Genomic DNA, 12,399 nt, shown 5'->3' with positions numbered 1-12,399 from the left:
ACTGCACAGGAGTAGATTTATTCTGTAGTCCTTGAGATTTGAGCTTCATGGATTTCACAGCCTTTATGCACTACGAAACAAAGATTTGGTTTCTACTGAGGCGTCGCAGAAAGGATTAGCATCTGCTGACTTGTTGGTCCACCAAAGACTGATGCTTTCCAAGACCACAGATGACCCTGCCTGGGATCACCTTGCTGAAGGCTGAGGTATTAGTGGCACTGCTCTCATATAGCTCTTGCTGTTTTTGGCATCAGATTATGCTTTATGCACTGAGTTTTTGGAGCTATTAGAACTGTTTCTGTGTTTGTTTTCTCTTTACAACCTAGTGTACTGCTGAGGGAGCTCATCTTGTTTCTGTTGTAGCAGGAATATGGTGATTACAATCTGTAAAACACTAAAGTAGGCCAGGGTAAGGGCAGCCTGCTTCAACATCTCCCAGCCTAAACAATCCTGTGGTCCTCTGGGTTTGAGGGTTCAATACCTTAAAGGCAATGTTATAGGTTCATCCTGTGTTTGTGGCCTTTTACAGACACTTGTGGACCATTTCCCTTTTCTTATGCTCACCTTACTCCAGCCCTGCTATGGTACTCCCACTTCTTAGCTTAATCACAATTGCATATCCAGCCCCCAGATTTACAGCTTCACTGTAATGGAGACAGGTTGTGTATGGCGTTCAGCGTTAAAATGTGTAACACATTATACTGTACTGAGTTTTGTGGAAGAGTGGAAATATATGCTTGATTTTGGAAATACTTTATAGAGTTATTTAGATGCCAAGTTTTTCATTGTTCTGGTAATGTCTTCCTGAAGCAAATCATTAGACTGTTGCAAATTTTATATATCTAAGAGATTTTTCACTCTGGTGTTGATTCAGGTCTTAGGCCTTTGCAAAAACCAAATGGCAGCTGTGGTTCTGTGGACCAGGTTTCCCAAATTGTCCAGGCTCCTCTCTTCCCTACCTCTTTTATTCTCTTTCCTTCTTGGTCTCCTCATATGGAGCCAGTTTTCTAGGGGTTCTGTGTGACTGCTGATGTCACCTGTTCCCTTTGAATGTTCAGTTTTCCTAATATTTGTACTTACTGACTAAGCTAAATTACTGGTTTAGGATTATTATTTTTTAATCTAAGTAAGGATACTTTCCACCTTAATTGCACGCTAGTTAACATTTTGCTTTGTGGAGGATTGATATTATACAGTCTATATCCCTATCCCAGTCAAAACTCTCGTATACCTGCAAGCCAGAAAACCTTTTTCTTTTGGCCAAAAATGACTGCTGTGCTTCCCTGTAGCCAACAGGAGTTTTGACAGACTTGTCTTAGAGCTCTGTGAATAACCAGTCAGCACTCTCCCACCCAAACCTTCCTCACAGTGTCTTTCTTTTATGGCCTTATGAGCTTTTGATTAAATTTGCCTTAGTAACTAACCAACATGTCCCCAAACTGCAGAGTGTCTTAGGTGGGAAATTTCATCAGCCCCCCACTTAAAGAAGCACTGCTGTCGTGTCCCTGCTGTGGCTCCCACTTGCCAGTGCAGGATGAAGTCAGAGCACTGGCTGATCTCGTCTCTTTAAAGCACTAATTTCATTTGCAAAATTCTGTGTTTTTTCTGAAGTGTGTGAACTTTCCTTACTATGCTTTCTTGAAACGTGAATTAATGCTCTGTTTTCATCTGCATGGCCTTGGTATGTATCCTGCCTTTGTACACAAGCCTTCAAAGCTACATGGCAGGGATGGCATGAAAACAAATCCCTGTTAGAGCAACAAACATACAACTGTGAATCCCACTGATGTGAAGATTCCAGTGGTCCTTGCTGGTGGCATCCTTATAGGTGCTCAGCCAAGCCACCACAGCTGTGTGGATGTGTCTCAGAGCACTTGCTCTGCTGCTGAAGGTAAAGTTGAGCGGTAGAAAAAAGCTTAACCATGCACATCCTTCCCTACAGACAGGGATTCAGACCACATGCTGTGTGCTTGGGCCTTGTGCTGGTGACGTCCTGCACTGTAAATACGAACAGAACTGTGGGTGAAGTGTGTAATTGTCATTGAGTTCGTAGCTGTTCCTCTCCAAACTGTATCCACACCATTCACGTTTGAAACCATATGGTTTTCACTTCCAGAGGTAGCATTGCCCCATGCAGCATCCAGGTCGGGCTCTGGTTTGAACTCCTAACTTTAAAATTCCCCTTGTTTTATAATTTCAGTGGAATAAAGATTTAGTCGCTTCTTGCTGGGAGATGATGTGCTGCGTGGGGACTGCACATCACTGAGAAGCTTCAGTCTGGAGGCAGGTGCTCGTCAGTGCCAAGGGAAATAATAACTGGATGGATGGAAAGCGCCTGGGATTGATGTGGTTTAAAGGTGCTGTTCGTGCAAGCTATTATCAAGGAAGGAGTTAGGGAAGAGATTCACTCTTAAAATGCAGGTGCTCTAGCACTTTCCCTGACAGATGTGTTCCAACAGTGTTTTGAATTCTGTTTAAAATTTGAAAGAGCTAAACCTTCAGGCTCTTCTCTTCCTTCCTTAAATTCATTTCCCTGTTTAGATGAAAAAGAAACATTTTGCAACTTACTTTAAACTTTCTTCAAAAGACCTGCTGGAAAAGGGACATTCGTGTGAAGTGCATAAGCTGTAAATGAATGTTAAGCACAGCAGACAGCAGGATTTTAGATGCGCTAATGGACAGACATTAGACGGCAGGAATTTACCTAAGAGAAAACCTCGGATGGGGAGGGACTGCCGGGCAGGGATTAGCCCCACCAAATGCGTCAAATGATAGAAAAGTGTCACTAGAATAAAGAGCTGCATGTGTGAAAATAAGTTCTGAACTAGGGAAATAGAGCCAACAAAGGTAAGGAGAGAGAACATTTCAGCAAAGTCCCCGAACCAGCAGCATGTGTGCACAGCCTCTGCTGCTCCCTACGGAAAATGCAAGATCTCAGGGTGTTTCTCTCCGTCTCTCTCTCCCTCCCCCTCATTTTGGCATTTTTGCTCCTGCTAATGATCAGAGCTTAACAGAGTTAGCAGCATTAATGGGCAAAGCTCCTTCCATCCAAACGCTAACAGACGCTTTTGTAGTGCTCCATCAGATGTTTTCAGGTGCGTACTTGCCTCTAAATTTCTGACAAACTGTTTTCCTCGGATAATTTTTTATTAATGCTGCTAGGACTCCTGGCTGGTGGTTACTTTCCCTGGCTGAGTGGAAGTAGCGAAGCAAATGGGTTCAGGTTTGTATGATTTGTGAATATGAAGGGGGGGAAGAAAAGAGCAGCGTTAAAAAAAAAATACCCCACAGGAAAGAAATAATGGGCAATATGTTTCCTTTTGAACTTTTTCAAATCAACCTCTGGAAAAGGTGTCATAAAGCCCCCAGAAATGAGTAACAGCACAGGGACAAAGAAAACTCTGTTACAGATGTCCCTGAAAATCTATAAGCAAATTGTTTTTTTTCTAAATAACTCCAGAACATTACACGGCCTTAACAAGTTTCCCAGGACAGGAACTCCTAGTTTATTACTTGCTCACATTGTCATCAGAAATTAATTTTGTCCCTGAAAGACAAATTGGCTGGTAGCTTATGAAGTTAAATGGAAAGAACAAGTGAGCATCTGTTTCTTCTGCATTTTGTCTCCTTGGTGTCTTACATATAAATGAATCAGAGTGTTCAAACTTAAATTAAGATCTTTGGCTAGATAAACAGTTAAAACTGGTTCCCATAGCTACCTCTCACACATAGCTGTGATTGCATTATAATCCCCTAGTAATCAGGTCTAAATGAAAGAAAGATGATAAGGGTGCTATTTTCAGTTTTCAGTACTGATTTTTATTAGCTCTCAATCAGATCAGGACTGCTTTGCCTTTCATCACATTGTGGCAGTGTTTGTAGAATCATTAGAGTAATAAAGTGTAAATCTTACCGAGGTGCATTTTTCTTGAGGTGTTTTATATAACGAAAACTCGGAAGATTACATTGGCGGGTACAGGAAAGATTTGTTTCTGCAACTAAAGTGAGGATGTAATGTATGCTATATTCATTTATTCTTTACCCAAGCAAATACCTAATGAATTACCTCGCTGAGGTAAAACAAAAAATAAAAATATCCAAAGAATCAGCCTGCCTGAACATGGTCCTAATATACTGTATGCTGCAAGTACTGAGTTTAGTCATTTTTTTAATTTGCCTTATTATCTTGTATCATATCTCTCTCTGTGCATTACCATGCAGAAATGAATTACAGGCAAAACCACAAGCACTGCTATTACCAGCCTGCTGTTTTTAGTAAACTAGTGCAGCCCAATAAAACATCATGTTGCAGCAATATATAAGTATTTATTGTAGAGTAAATTTCAGCTAAACAAAAGCACACAAGGAGGCCTCATCCTGCTCACAGGAAAGCCAGTGGTAGACTTTGCGTCATGCACCATTTGTCCCTCACCTGCACCCTTGATTTGCAGTGTCCGTTAAGGTAAATTTTACTTAATGGCTTTACTTCTGAAAGATTCCTGACTGCCAAATTTAGATGAGCTTTCACCCAACCCTCAGTGGTGTTCCTGGGTGTTTCTGCAGGCAGACCTATCCTTTAGCACAGAAATCGCCTTGTGTGGTGTTGCAGGATTGTTCACAGAGTTTGCAGGTGTGCCCCACATTTGCAATTAACTCCCAGTTTAATACTGGATTGATTTGACTTTCCCATAGACTTTTTTTTTTTTCTTTTAATATCTGGTGAATATTTCAACATATCATTCTATAGCATAGCTATTAAAATGCCTCCCCACTTTAAATATTCAAATGTTATGCCTGGTATATTTAAATGAGGAGTAAACTGTCCCCATAATTCAGTGTTAGATATTTACAGTTGTTCACACAACTGTGTGAATATTAGGTAGCAGCAGAAATTAGTCAAAAAGATAAAATGTTCTTTAAAAAAGCAGCAAGCAAGTAACTTTTTTGTTTTTCTGTTTTTCAGCCTACCTGATGTAGGAATGATGCCCGATGCCTACACGAACAAGTTATGCTTACATCCTGTTCTATAAAAGATGAATTTGTTGAGCCGTCAAACAGTGCTGTTTGTAAAGTTAGCGAAGTGTAAGATATAGTCTGATGTTAAGATATGGAATATTTCAGGATGGGGATCATTTCATGTATACAAACTGATACCTAAGATAATTAGATATTGGTATTCGCATCAGGCAAGAAAGAATAAATCAGTCCATATGATGTTATAGATAAGGAAACAAAATTTATGTTTCAAATTTTAATCTATTAAGACTTCTAAGATGCAGAGAGGCTCTCAATCTTGCATGATTAATTTACTACTAATGTTTTAAACTACAAAAAGCTTTAATTCAAACACTGTTGTGTTAAAATCTAGGCAAACAGTATTTTGGTTACAAAGGTTTTGTGTGTGTTTGTATGTTGACACGCAAATGTACTGTCTGGAAGATGTTGCTATGTCTAATGACACAAAAGAGAGTAAATTGTAGAGCCTGATTATCAACAGATAACAAGACATACTGTATATAAATAAATGCTCAGCATCAAAACCCATTATTGGATTAGCTATATAATCATGTTTCAGGCTGTAAGTCTGTGCTGACAAATGAACACTTTTCATTTGGCTCAAGGTCCTCATCAGCAACGGAACTAATTTTACATTCTCACCCATTAAGTGAATAAGATGTGGAAAAAGCTGTCTGCTTTTTGAAGTGTAAATTTGCTGCTACAGGCTGTGCAGACCAAAGCTCTTTTGAAGCAGTGAAATGAGATCATCTCTAGGGACATGTGAACCTGACAAAGTTTAGGTCATTTCTGTGGAAGGTATGTCGGGGGGAACCATTTGGATATGGTTTCAGTAGTGACTTATATGGGGCAATTTGGAAGATGCTGAACTTTACAAGCTTTTTGTTCAGATTTGTGAGAGAACTTGAACTGGAAGCACAGATGCAAGCTTTCAGCCCTCAGAAAGAAACCTCCATAAACATCTGAACTGGGTACGTGGCCAGCACAGTTTGGGAGTACACAGCAGGCTGCGTGATGATTCTCTCCTGCTCGGCAGGACTTCACCAAGCAGTTTTCAGGGGCTGCTTTCCCCACTGTACATGCACAGATGGAGATCCAGGAACTAACTTGGACATTTTTCTGAAAATGGCACCGGAGCCGGAGGAATTCAACCATCACATCTCACTTTCTCCCCTGGGAAGTCCCCCAGGAGACAGGAAGATCACAGCTCTGATCCTCATCCAGCCACACCAGCCCCATAGATCACAGCCCGGCACCAGCGTTCGCTCATCCCCTGGAAGCTCATGGCTGCATGGGAGTGTGTCCTGCATGGCCAGAAGGGGACGGGGAGAGGAGGACTCAGAGGGCTCAGCAGGGCCCCCATCCATCAGCTAGTGCATGGGGCAGGATGACAGTAGGCTTTAGGCCTCCTGCGGTAGGGCACAGTATGGACCTGCTCCACAGCTCAAGCAAGGATGATGAAGATGTTGCTGACACTAGCTTAGAAGAAAAGAATCTCATGAATAACACTTAACTTTTAAGATTTCCAGACACGCAAAGCAGTGTTTAACCACTGCTTAGGATCATGAAAAAAATATCCCCAGGCAGTATTGCACATCTAACCACAGTGCTTTTCATTTGCAAACCAACTAAAAATTAAGATAGGCTTTGATTGTTCATTTGTTAATTTGATTTCACCCCTTTCTCTTTCTTTGCCCACTGTAACTTTTGGTCTTGCTTGAAAAATGTTCAGTTGTTTCATCCACCACTTTCCGATGTCCTGTGGCCCACCAATGGTCCATGGACTGCAAGCTGAGAAACACGAGGAGAATACTGTATACTGCTGCGTGTATTATGAAGCTAAAGAAAATTACAGGAAACCCAGGCTGGCATATCTACATGAGAATATACATCCATATTATATGCTAGCCCCTGTGTAAACAGGGCTAGTTAAATCTTAGTTCAAGCACCTTGAGCATATGGTTTTGAAATTGTTTTTCTAAGAGTAATGGCTATCAAAGAGTAAAGATGTTTGTCAGACACTTCTATAACGAACAACAGGTTTTTAAAAAGATCCTCTGGGCAAACAATTGCACTGCCTTCTCCCATGGCATTTTTGACCAGCTGTATGAATACACAGTGTAGGAACACCTGACCAGCAGAGCTGAGCAGAAACCTCAGTGGGAAGCATCACTGGAGTCTTCACCTAAAAAATAAATGGAAATAAAGCGAACTGAAATAAAATGAGACAAAAGAGAGGCTTTGCACTCTCTTCCTGAGCTCACTTTTCTGAAGCTGCTGCTGCTGTCCTGATGGAGCCAGTGCCTCATGCCCACAAGCAGGGGGTGGTCGTCTGCTTGCCCAAGCACTTTGGCTGTTGAAATAGCCTCTCTGCCATTGTAATTGGCTATTCAGGACCTCCCATTCAGTTTCCTCATCAAAATAAAGCTGTCAATATTATTGCCCTACCTCAATGACATGTTATGAAAGTTAATTAGTTAATGTCTGCAAAAGACTTTGAAAGCATAAAACGGTGTGGAAGTTCGAAGCATGATGCTGTCTCCCTTTGCCCAGCTGAAGGCAGAATGTGCTAAAGGTAGCCAAAGGGGGTAAGAGAAACAAGAGAGGCTGTATGAGTGTATCAGGGGAAAAGGAAATACTGGAGAGAAAATAGTCCCATTAGCAAATGAAGAAGGAGATGAAGTTAATTATGATTTTAAAATGGATGAGCAATAGAACCGCTTTTTTTTCTTTCCTTTTTTTTTTTTTTATTTAAGAAAAAATCAGTCTTTAACAAAAATAATAAGAACTGACAATTAGGAAGAAGTGAAGGCCTTGTGAAAACAGGTGTTTGATTAAAAAGTGAGGGGGAGAAAACTTGTAAAACATGAATATATGTAAATGAGCAAGTCTAGATGAAACTCATTTTAAGGTCTTAAAAGCAATGCAAAACTAACGCATTTTTCTTTCTTATTTACAAAGTAGTGTGGAAAAAACATGGCAGATGGGGAAGAGTCATACCAGAAAAGTAAAAGCAGCAACAGCCACAAATAAAAGCTAATGTTGTTTGGGAAAATGATGCCAGTGGATACTGACCAGTACGTATTCCTCTGTCCTAAAAGTAGGAAACACAGCTGGATTGAGCAGGGAAGCGTCTGTCAGATTAAAAAGCTATGCAAAACAAATGAGGGTTCATGATAGAGTTACAAAATACAGCAACAAGGAGCCCAGTACACATTGGGTTGGATCCAGAGTTGTTCTGCCTGTTTATACCAGTAGGTCTATTTGTAACATCTGAACCTGAGTAAATCATTTGGCAAAAATACCTTGCAAACTCTTGTCTAAGAAAAGAAATTAGAATTGGCTTTGATAGGAAAGATGTCATTTGGGCTGGAAATGGCAGTATGAGGCCAAATAGAAAGTGATCTGAAGACAAAAAAAAAAAAAAAAAAAGAGTCTGTTTGTAAATATATTATGATTATTTCAGCACAAAGAATGATTAAGACATAATTATAAAAAGAAAAACAAGTTACTGCATGAGCAGCAGAACTAGGGCACCCTGGCTGCGGTGTGTTTGGTTGCAGTGCTTAGATTCATTGGTGTCTTACAGGTTTGCTCTGTGAGAGCTCCTCCACGGTGCAGGTGGGCTGGTGTCTTGCTGGGACGCTGCTAGGGGTAGGGACAGCCCAGCTCTGCCTGCTGGGGTCAGCTCTCTGATCCCTCCACAGCAAGAGGTGTTTCAGACCTATACAACTTCCAAATGCAGTCAAAGCCCAAATGGCCAACTTTGCCAAATGTTATGAGGAGGGGACTTTGAGAGGGTGATCACATTTCCCACATCCATTTATTGTGAACACATTTAAAAATCTTGAGAAGGGTTAATTCTAAGTGAAAGCTGGAATGTCACAAGTGAGCAAAATGCTCTGACTTTTTAGACTCTGCCCCCTCCTTTGTCTTGTGTCTAAAACACCGTGTCTACACGGACGGACTGCATAGAGGTAATACCTGCAATGTCCTTATTTTCATACCTATTTCTTAGCTAATGTATTAGAAGCTTCCCCCACAAAAAGCACAACATGTTTTTCCAAGGAGCTATCTGCTCCCTTTCAGTATAAAGGATTAAGGAAACAAGGGACTTCTGAACTGATTATTTTGGGATATGTTATTTTTTAAAACCACTGTACTGAGTCTCTAACTGTTGAATAGGTACACCCATCTCTGATCAATAAACGTTGCTTCAACTTCCAGAATAATGCAGCTCTACAAGTCCTGAAGTCCTGCAGAATATCAGAGCAATGTCTCGGTTTCTGTAGTGGGAACTGAACTGGACACAAGTGCACTATTTTTTGTCTGTAATCAGATAGTATCACTGAGTTACATGGGATATCCATTAGCTTCTTATGTGAGGATAGAAGGGTGCAACTCTCTTTAAGGGAAAATATAATAGTGTTTCCTTTTCATGTCTATTTACTACTCTTCTCTGCTCATTAATACCAGAATTTTTGGAGAAGCATCTAACACTACTGGATTTCACAGGAAAAAGAGGGGAAAAAAGCGTCCTACATGACTTCACTGCAGTAGAGAGGTGACAGCACACATGGACTTAGGAGCAGAAATCCCTTTAAACAGCAGGAACTGTGTAAGTAATGCCTTGAACATGGTTTTGAGAAAAGTGACTTAGCAGTTTTTGTGGCTATAAAGCTGGCTCACAGATGCATGGAAATCCATGTAGAAATATGCTGCCTGGTTTACCATCAGGATTACAAAGCTCAGAAACTAAAATGTGGAAGGAATGGTGTGTAAAGGCCATGTTTTGTAAGAGTGGCAAGGCTCAGGAAGCGCAGCTCCCACCTATAACCGCTCCTCTTCCCATTGCTCCAGCACAAAGCTACATTTGGAGTGGCAGCTCTGTGGTGGGGAGGATCAGTGCACTAGAGAGCCTTCCTCTTCCCTTTGGGCCACCTACATGGGGAGCACCATGCATCTCTGCCTGCTGCCAGCTGGTTCTGAGCGTGAGGATGTGACCTAGCACTTCCGATTCTTTCTGCATTTTTCAGGATCCTGGTTCCCACCGTCCCCTGGTTTTCCATTCTGATTTGCTTATTTCTTAATACTCTGATGTAGTATATTGTGCATTTGCTGGGAGCCTAAAAAAGCAACACAGATTTTATCATTTGGAATGTAGATATCCAATGCCCATTACAGGCTGACTAAATTTAGTAGAGTGGCAATTCACCAGACTACTAAATTTAGTTAGGCCATCCGGTCATATCGTTTTACTTAGCTCAATATTGGGTATCATAAGATAGGGCCTATCAAACAGTATGGCTCCAGCTTCTCTTGCTGTAGATTATATTATAGTTATAGCTTTTCAAAACATTTATGCTGGCATTTTTAAAACCTTGACCTTTTCTAGTTTGTATATTTTGTTATAAGTTTGTAAAGATGGTCAAAATTCATTTGGTTTTCACTAAAAAGATCACTGTTTGAAAGAAAGATGCTGCTGGTTTTGTTTTAAACAAGACCTTTGACTTTCCACATAGCAATTTAATTTCAATTAGAATACAATCAATTTTATCATCGAAGATAGTAGATGGGGTAGAGTCTAATTTGGAATGAAATTTTGCACAGTGTTTCTCTTTGTCTTCATGCATTTCTAGTAGCCATCAAATCTCAGTTCTTTTCCAGACAGAAAAAAGCTTTATGAGAATCCAGACAATCTGGAATATGACATCACATTCCTGTAAATGCAAACTTATCTTGTGCAGAGTGAAAGGGAATGAGATCTTGGTAAGGATCCTGTGCTAAGCGGCTGGAGTTATGGCTGTGGGATCTTATATGACTACCAGAATGTTGTGCGCACAGTAATCAGCCCTGCTATAATTCTGCCTCAGTATATGGAAAGGAAATTGCAGTAGCGATATTCTGGGAGTCTACCGACTTAATCTTTTTTGGTAGGTCTTGAAAGGGAGCCAGTGTCTCTCCATCCTGAGTCAATCATTCCCTATCCAAGTAAAGTGAACTGAGATCATCTAGATGCTGTTCTTCATTTCTAATGAGCTTTCACAGTAAAACAGGAAATAATAATCTTGAAAGGGGAAAAAAATGGTCAAAAATCAGCCAGAGAACATTTAAAGGTTTGTTCTGAACAAGCAGGGCTAAGAAAAAGGCCTGAGAAAAGTGTGTCCTGGGATCACTCACAGTTAAAGCACTGATTAATTAAGCAGAGGGTCATTCTTCAGAAAGACTGGAGGGCAGTTTGGGCCCTGGGGCTGTAATTTGGACACTTCTGGAGTTCTAGATACACTGAGCTATTCTGCGCCAGGACTGTGAATATGTGCATTCTTCTGGCTGAACAATGGCATCTTTATTCAAATGTGAGCCACTAAGTAAGTGGCTGTCTCCCAATATGGGTGGTATTTCTTCCTGCTCTGCCTCAATCTCTGCTGCTTTCCCGTTGCCTTATCAGTGCTTTGTAGCACAACTTACAAAATGAAATCTATTCATAATGCTAAAAACCTCCCCTTTCATAGACACAGGAAAAAAAAAAAAAAAAAGAAAAGAAAAGAAACTCCAAATGCTTACATATCCTCTAATTCTATGGAAGGGTGTTTACTTTTTTAAATGCAATTCTGCTTATCTGACACTGTTTTGGAAATTAATAAAACTGTGTCTAGCTTTTATTGTTTTGACTATGGGAAGGAAATTAATCCACAACTATTACAAGTGTTTGATCCAAACGAACAGAGATAAATCCACGTTTTCAAGAAGCATCATTCCCTCCTTGTCGGGTGTCCTAATGCACCTGACACGTCTGATTTATTCCTCCCGTGTTTAGCAGTGACACTGTCCAGGTAGATGATGCCCATTTGTCTTCCTTTGCGTAAATATTTCTTCAGGGTAGCTTTATACCTGTTTCTTCTTACTCACTAGGCTTAGCTCTGCCAGAAGTTAGAAAAGAGGCTGTTTGTCTGAAGAGACGAGGGTGTGGTAAAAATACGCTGTGCCAGTCAAGTCGACCAAAATACGATCTGAATTACAAAGCAAGCTGGAAAACAAAATTTAACAGAAGATCTGGACCCCACCTGTGCCCTCCCAGGAGGGACGGAAAAGGACTCCTGGGACCTGCACACGCACAGCAGGTAGGTCTGGGGAGGTGGGCAGTGCTAATGACAACGTTTATGAAATGTTCCTCAGTACTGACAGTGATTTGTGTGACAGCAGTCTGGCTGTGAAACTCCACTGCAGAAATCTGGGACTTAGCTTTTCGTGGGGACTGGGCTGTGACACTGTGTGTACATCAGAGCTGCCCCAAAGCCCACTGCAAGTAACTGACTGCTGCTGGGGTCACAGGGATCGATGTGTTGGGACTGGACACGTTAAGTGTTTCCACCAAAGGTAGGG

General features: G+C 41.0%; 1 long non-coding RNA gene across 1 annotated transcript; it reads left to right on the top strand.

Moving 5' to 3' along the window:
- Positions 1 to 4,970: 4,970 nt before the first annotated feature.
- Positions 4,971 to 12,062, top strand: LOC309881046. Its single transcript, XR_014318065.1, has 4 exons — positions 4,971 to 5,082; positions 7,981 to 8,093; positions 9,493 to 9,634; positions 11,929 to 12,062. It is a non-coding gene; the product is annotated as an uncharacterized lncRNA (long non-coding RNA).
- Positions 12,063 to 12,399: the final 337 nt, after the last annotated feature.

This window comes from Aythya marila, assembly GCF_965140915.1.
Source record: "Aythya marila genome assembly, chromosome: 8".
Lineage (NCBI taxonomy): Eukaryota > Metazoa > Chordata > Aves > Anseriformes > Anatidae > Aythya > Aythya marila.
Note: the sequence above shows the minus strand (reverse complement) of the source record. Positions and strands in the feature narration are given on the sequence as shown.